An 8,353-nucleotide genomic window follows, 5' to 3' on the forward strand; every position below is an offset into this window, starting at 1 on the left:
CACCCATATGACAACACTTTTAATGAGTAATGACAGTCCAGGAGTTTAACTACTAAAACACATATCAACAGAAGATTATTATATTGACTTGCATTGTGGAGCATGTTCCTATTGGAGGTTATATTCAAAGGATCCCACCCACAGGTTGCATGTTGAGCCCCGTGTAAACCCAAACCACATCACGGACTGCAAACAAACAGGCCACGGGCCATGCCGTGTGTTGAGTAGCCCTGATGTAGAAGTTGGAAACAAAAGCTAAAACATCTGACTCAAAAATTAACATGAACAGATGGCATTGCTCATTCAAATGCCCTTACAACAAAGTAAATAGGTTTTAAAAGAATGAGGATCAAAGGATTTCCAACTGGGCAAAAACTACATTAAAATACTGCATTATTTAATGATGAAAACATTCAACATCATAAGGCATTTCCCAGATAAAGAATTTGTTGATTCCAGGTCAGACTTGAGAGAGAAAGTTACATTTGTATTGCAACCATTTTAAAATACAAGTGACAGTATGTTATGGTCTTCACGGATTGCTTGCCTTCTTTAATTTTTTGTAATGCTTTTAATTTAGTCAGTGTCAAGAAGGTCTACAACCTATAAACACTCCTTTTTATGTTTGTAGAATTTTAAATAAATGGTACTGTTGTTGACAGTATGAGTTTAAAAAAAAGTTTAAAAAATCTCTAGGCTGGGTCATTTATATCAACTTTCAACTATTTGGGTAATTATTTGTTTAAGGAAAGCATAATACAAACTTAGGTAGACCCTTACATAAAGAAACATTTAAGTACCTCTCTTGTATATCAATGTGGAAACAGTTTTATTCCCCTCCCCCCCCCCCCAAAAAAAAAGCTACAGTATGTCTAATTCTTCAAGAGACAGAGATCTCATTTTAATAGTGAAACATCCAGCAGATGCTCCAAAGGATAAAATTAAAACATGTATAGACAGAGCTGAAATACAAATGGGAAGCCTCTGGCTTACACTAGGATGACCTTTTCTGAATGGAGGAGCTGGCAATTTTGTATGATCCCAATTCCTTAGATTCAGCAAACTGATTTCTTCTGGTCCTGATTCTGGTGGAGGGAAGACAGACTGGCGATCACAACGGTCTTCCTCCAGTTCAGGCTGAAAGGAGAGTTAGGATCGGCCAGTGAATTAGTGTAAGCTCCCCAATAGCAGCTTAATTAGCTTGTGCCCAAGGTCACCACATAAGTAAGTTATTGAGCTGGACTCATTCACAGTGTGCAGTTAACTGTATTCCAGCCTGAAAGCTGGACTCATTTCACATATTATGGCATGCATTAGCACCTATGTTGGATAAACACATAGCTTTGTATATAATATCACTTGTAGATTTGTTCAAGGCACAGCAATTAGGCACCCACATTTCTGAAGCTATAATAAATGGTTACATTAGAATTTTTATAGATGGCACAATTTGCCTCTGTGGTTTGCAGGCCTGCCAACATGGAGCAAAGAGGGCAACTGCCCCAGGCCCTTTAAATCACTGCTAGACCCTGAAGCAGTGTGCTCCTGGTGGTACTGAAGGGCTGCTGAGGGGAGGTTAGTCCTCATCCCTGCCCTTCCAGCCAAAACCCCACCCTTCCTGGGAATACAGAGCTACCCTCTCCTTTGCCTAGAGGCCTGAAAATTCTATTGTCCCCTTGTTGATATGCTAGGCATTATGCAGAGCAAAGGGAAGTTTGTAAGCATCAGCCATTTCAGCTGACAAACCTCTTCATCAGCTTGAGTATTGAGAAATGCTGTCTACTTTGTTTGGTTTCTGTCAAGATAAAAGTGATAAAACGAAGGGAACATTTTCATAAGCGACTAGCAATTTTGAATATTTGGGGGTTTTTGGCTATCCAATCTGAGACACAATAAAGGGATATGGTTTTCAGAAAGTGAGCGGTCAACACTTTCCATGGAGACAAATTCCACTTCCTGACCAGCTCTGTTAACAAGAAGGTTTTAAACTAGCACTGACTTTAAGAGAAGTGGGAGTTGGCCCTAAACTAGCTTAACTTTCATTTTAGAGAATAATCATAGCTACCAGTGTGCCTGTGCCTGAATTGAGTCAATAGTTGGTTAGTTGATTAGTCAGAATAGTGAGGCATCTTAGAAAACTCTAATTTGGACAATCTGTACAGAATGTCAGAAAAGCAGATAGAACATTAGGAATCATTAAAAAAGAGATAATAAGACAGAGAATGTCTTATTGCTTCTATGTAAATCCATGACATGCCCACATCTTGAAAACAGCATGAAGATGTGGTTACCTCATATCAGAAAACAAATCTTCTCATTGGAAAAATTCAGAAAATTGCAACAAAAAGTATTAAGGATAAGGAATGGCTGCCATATATAGAGGAGAATCAGTAAGACTGTGACTTTTCAGCTTGGAAAAGAGATGAATAAGAGTGAATATGATGACAGAGGTCTATAAAGAAGAGTTACTTACTCCTTTCCATAGCACAAGAACTAGCAGTCACCAAGTGAAATTAATAGGTAGCAAGCTTAAAACCAACAAAAAAAAAGTATTTCTTCATACAATGCACAGTCAACCTGTGGACAACATTGTAAAATCCAAGACTATAAAAGAATTAAAAAAAAAAAAGCTAGATAAATTCTTGGAGGATAATTCCATCAGTGGCTGTTAGCCAGGATGGGCAGGAATGCTGTCCCTACTTTCTAGTTTGTCAGAGGCTGGGAATGGACGTTAGGGGATAATCACTTGATGATTTCCTGTTCTGTTCATTCCCTCTGGGGTACCTAGCAGTGGCCACTATTAGAAGACAGGATACTGGGCTAGATGGACGTTTGGTCTGACCCAGTATTTTTTTCATACATTTTCAATTCTCTTACATTTCTGGTATCAGTGCATTCTAGAATACAGATTTTTTTTTAAACTGATGTAACTCTGATTCTCTTTATAAAACAAAGAAAATGTAACCACAGGCAAGATCACAGTGAATTTAGCATTGACAGAATGCTCTCAGCCTCGTAATGGTAACCATAGAAACACAGTTTTGCGGTCACTGGATTTTAATACTTGTTCTATCTAAATAATGAAATAGATGCTCTGAGTTATTTAATTAGTGATATTTGCATAGGTATGAGATAATCATCAGCAATTCCTATAGGCAAACTTACTGACCTAAAAAGGTGACAATAATTTGTAAGGATTTCAGCATTCTAATTTGATTTTTGAATCTTATAAAAAAAGTTTTGATTTTTAGATTTGTGTTTAACTGAAATCTGAAAATGTGCTCTCAGTAGACTAGATAAGACCTGATTCTACATAAAAAAAAAACTGGAAGGACACCTTGCTTTGGAGGAATATGAACCTCTGAAACAACTACATATTTTGATTAAATGAGTCAGTTTCACTACAGAAAGTTACATTTTGCTTCCATCTGAAGAAGAGTGTTCTAAGTGTAGGCAGGCATTCACTCACCTGTAACCCAGGGTTCTTTCAACCCAAACTTCTCGGTAACTTTTACTCTCTGCGAGGTGGTGTCAGGAAATAATTCAGGGGAGGCACGGTCATCTGACCGATAGATAGATGGTACAAACAGGACAACACAAGAGTGCTTTCACTTAAAGCTAAACTTTACTTAGTCTCAAGCACTTACACATGTCTGCAACAGGTTACCAAAGTTGAGTGTGGCTCTCGAGTGACACTGAGCAGGCTTCCGATGGCCAGTCTTCCGTCTGCTGGTGGGGATAAAGATGCGTCCAGGGCCAGACGGAGGCATGGGTGAGCCAGATAGCTGCCAACCAAAGGGGGGCATCTGATCACAGCTGTAAGGGGTGTGCCTGGTTCCCGCAGCGCCGGCCTGCCCTCATCCCCGTGATGCCAGCCAGCAACGCCCTTCCCCCCACGGCTGCAGGGCCCTACACAGTCTGGCACATGCACCAGTAGCAACAACTGGACTGGACTAGGCCGTGCTTGCACCATGCACCACAGGGGCAGGCCCCGGGATGCGTGCCAGCGGCCGTAGCCGGGTCGTGCATATGCCACGTGCCCCGGGGGCAGGCCCGGGCTGCACGCCAGCGGCTGCATGCCAGCCGGGCCTGCACATCCTTGAGGTGTGGGCCTGCTCCCCACGGGTAGGCCCACGCATGCGCCGTGCGCCCGGGGGCAGCGCCGCATGCCCGTGCCCGGGGTGCCAGAATACCTTGGGCCAGCCCTGGGTGTGTCCAGAAGTGAAGAGTCCTCAAGGAATCCTCGAGGTGTTCCTTCAAGTGTTCCCAAAATTGTCCCCCCCAACTCAAACTTTCCTTCTCTATTTATCCATTAGTATTACAATAACATGTCACTCAAAAACTTGCTAGGCAAGCACTTTTTAAAGGTTAGGCAAGAGGTTTTCTTCTGATCATCACTTTCACCAGATGCGTTTTTTCTTTTTCAGAGACTCCATGCTCGGTGGCCCTGACAGATATATGCCTTAGGGCATTTAGACAAACTTCCTGTTTTTCTTAATGTGTAGCTCAGCGATTTGAACCTCAGGAAGAACGTGGGGTCAAGCTGCCCTCTCTGTGGCACCCAAACTCCCCTTCTTCCCCCTCCTTGACTTGGTCATGCTGTCTAGGTCTATTTTGGGCCTGTTAGCTTGGTTGCTAAAGTTCAAGCAGTAAGCAATAGTGGTTCAGGCACATTACTGGACTTGCCAAAAGCTCCCCATACAACCCCTAAAACATCTTTGTGCCCATGCATAGCTAGTCTACCTACCCTCACTCACTGGAAATTCCTGCCAATTGCTGCTCCAGTTCCATGGTGGTCTCTCTTCTTATGACTTGGCCCTCTAGCAAGTACACCTTAATGTCTTTTTCTCTAAGTAACAGAAAGTCCAGAGAATAAACAGTCCCTTACAGCAACGCTTGTGCTGCAACTCTGGGCCCTGAATGTTCTTTTGGGTCTCTCTCAAGGCTCAATTCCTCTTCCCTTCTCCTGACTAAACATCACCAAACTAGTGCAGAATCAAAGGCCCTTCTACTACATTGGGTTCAGGCCAAAGGACCCCATAACCATTAGCTAGTCAAATAAATCTAACATTAGCTGCACATATTCCATATTTGTTTAATGAACTATATGTTATGACAGTTTATGTTACTTATTCTCATTCAATTAGAAAAGAAAAACATGCTCATTAACATAATTTAAAGATTTTTTTTCTTTGGCAATCTTTTTTTGTATTTTAAAGATCAAATGATGGTCAGTTATACATCAGAAAAGTCTTATTAATGATTGGGAAATAGTTATAATGACTACCAGTAATAAAAAAACAACCTTGACAAAAGCTGAGGCTTTCCTAAGGAAATATTTCCTAATATGAATTAAATAGATATTTCCTTGGTCCACTAGTTTTACAATCTGTATGTGCCTTTAATATTAATCTTTATTTATTCATATCCTCAACAGCTATATTATGTGATAACTTTTTTGATGGCAATCTTAAAAAATGCTGGGAAGAAAAATGACTGTATGATGCATTCATGTAAAGTTTTATTATACCTCCCATTAGTCAGGAATCACAGCAAGTCGTCATTCTTTTTAAATATTTGAATTCTGGAATAAGTCTCCAGAGATTAAAGATATATCTGTGTCAAAGCTTATGAGCTTTTCCCTTGAAGTTTTGAAAGTTACTTTCTTTCATGTGGTATAGAAGTGGACAGGAGTAAATGACTTTGATCTCCATAGTTCTTAGCTCATGACTTGTATTCATCTAAACATTTTTGAAATCTAATGATCCGCACTGCAGCAGGGGAAAATTTAATGCATTTGTGAATGTTAAGGGGAAAAAAAGAGTAAGCATCATTTCACCCATATTTACTGCTAAATCTATGGAACAGTAGGTGTTAGTAGAGATAGAGATAAACAGGACAGTTTTCTTTATAATAATTTACCTTTACAATAAAGTAAGCTGTACATTATGTGTCATTTATAGACATACACAGGGAACTTAAGTATTAAGTCCCCAATTCTTACTGTATAATTAAATTTGGAGAGCATAACAAAACACTTAAACAATCTCCAGAATAAACTGTGGCACTATTTGTACTGAATCATGGGACTGCATTTTCTGTGAGTTTTCCTAGTATTTGAACCATTTTAGTTTCAAGTTCAAAGCAACCTGAAAAAATAATTTCCTTTCGACTATATGTAATGCTATGAAGTGGTTAAGTTATGTAAAGTGTTGGAAGAATGAAAAAGTCTCTACAGCTCGTGCTAATTGTTACAAATGTTATTTTAAAATATAACATTTTAAAATGACATTTAGAGCCAAAATGTTAAGAAACAATGATGTGATGCACTAGAGGCAGGAATAAATAGGAGCACTGACCTAGTACACATAATTACTTGCCCAGGTAACCACCAGTATATCTTGTGAGTTTCTTTTTAACATGCAGTCCCATTTTCCCCCTGTATGCAGTTCTCTCTCCCTTCTGCCCTCAGAAGGTAGCCGGGCAGATCAGTGTGCCAAATGGCCTTTCAGATATGTTGGTGTAGCCCAGTGTTTCTCAAAGTAGTCTGTGTAACCACTTTGAGACAGCTGGTAACCTGTGCCATTGTGTTTCTTTACTGTTGCCGTGGCCACAGAGTCCTGTGGCTCCCATTGGCTCCGGTTTGCTATTTGCAGCCAAGAGTAGCAGCAGGAAGTAGCATGGGCCAGGCCTCCACTTTCCGTGGCTCCCCTTGGCTGCAAATGGCAAACAGGAGCTCATGGGAGCCTCCAGACTCCATGGCCACAGCACTGGTAAATAAACACACTGCTGCAGCCAGTTAGCAGCTGTCTCAAAGTGGTTTTGTGGACCCCTGTGAGAAACACTGGGGTAGCCCATACCTTGTTCAGAGAACAGGGCAACAATCCCTCTGGCAGACCTCTTCTCCCCTCTCTATCAGATTTCCTGATCCTCTAGAAAGCCCAGCCCCCAGATGGAAAGACGAATAGGCTATATTCAGGCTGAGCTACATTAGGCTATTCAGGCTGAGCCTAACCCTAATCCTAGTAGAGTGGCTCTTTCTTCCCTCCCATCCCATGGTGCTTCTATTATTGGTGGCAGAGGAGTTTGCTGTCCCCAAACTCAAGCCTACAGAGGAAGCAACTTTGGAAAGTACAAGGAAAATGAGCCTCTGTATATTATATGGAGTCTGGAAGGAGGGAGAGGGGCATAGGTTATAAGACTACATGAAAACCCCAACGTGTTCAGCAAACCTGGACCCATACTACAAAACCCGCTATTGCCCACTATAGCGCATGTTAGTCTCTAAAGTGCCACAGGACTACTCATTGTTTTTAAAAAGTAAGGGTACATCTAGACTTCACTGTAAAATCTAAATAAGAAACCAAATTTGCACTATGCAAATTGGGTATCTTTTTTTTATTTTATTTTGAAATAGGCTATTTTGAAATTTGGTGCATCTACACGGTGCCAAATTTAAAAATAAACCACTATTTAGAAACATCCCTTATTGTTTGTGAAACGAGGTCTACAGGGATGTTGAAATAGCTTATCTGTTATTTTGAAAAAAAATCAAAATTGCGATGCATTCCTTGGACATAGGTTAGCTATTTAGGGATACTGGAGGTATCCTGAAATAGCCCTGCAGCCTAGACATACCCTTACAGACTAACATGGCTATGCCTTTGAGACTTATTTCCAGTTACTGTTCTGCTGAATCCTAAAATTAAAATGCAATGATACTCAAGAGAACAAATATAATCCCAAATGTTGCTATCACTATGCCATATCTGTATTAAAGTTCTCATCTGAATTACGTTAAGATCTTGTGTTTCAATTGTTCAGCAATGAAAGTGCCTCATATCATAATATTGGACAAGTAGTGAATAGTGTTAGGAGATTAGATGACCTATTTAGTCTGTCCTACTAATCATTAAAATTAGCTTTCTATTTTACAAATTTAGCAACATTTTCTTTCTTAAAACATGACAATGTTAACAATATTCAAGGCAAAACAGTTTTGTGTGATCAGCACAGCAGATCTCTGGGAGTTCTGAACATGGAACAAGTGTAGAATATATAATAGCAACCTGCACTGCAGATAAGTAGTATAAAGTGCAGTTCAGAGGAGAAATTTGCCTTGGGGAAATAATGGAAGACTGGAGATAACATCTGTTTTCATTTCCACAAGGCTCACTATTAGTTCTAATCAAAGCAGTAAATTATCACAGAAATTTAAGGCCCATAATTGTCTTACACATTATAAGTATATTTAAAATATTTTCATATTCATATAATTATGTTCTAACATTCTAAACCCTTACCATACTGTGAGAAGCTCCAGAGTAGATATAAAATATAACTAAAATTAGCT

General features: G+C 39.9%; 1 long non-coding RNA gene across 1 annotated transcript; it reads right to left on the minus strand.

Moving 5' to 3' along the window:
* Positions 1 to 424: 424 nt before the first annotated feature.
* Positions 425 to 6,557, minus strand: LOC142829441 (uncharacterized). Its single transcript, XR_012903854.1, has 4 exons — positions 6,360 to 6,557; positions 4,748 to 4,849; positions 3,648 to 3,785; positions 425 to 1,137 (listed from the first exon to the last, which is right to left on the minus strand). It is a non-coding gene; the product is annotated as an uncharacterized LOC142829441 (long non-coding RNA).
* Between the last annotated feature and the right edge of the window lie 1,796 nt (positions 6,558 to 8,353).

The sequence above is a fragment of the Pelodiscus sinensis genome, chromosome 5 (assembly GCF_049634645.1).
Source record: "Pelodiscus sinensis isolate JC-2024 chromosome 5, ASM4963464v1, whole genome shotgun sequence".
In the NCBI taxonomy this organism is placed as follows: Eukaryota; Metazoa; Chordata; order Testudines; family Trionychidae; genus Pelodiscus; species Pelodiscus sinensis.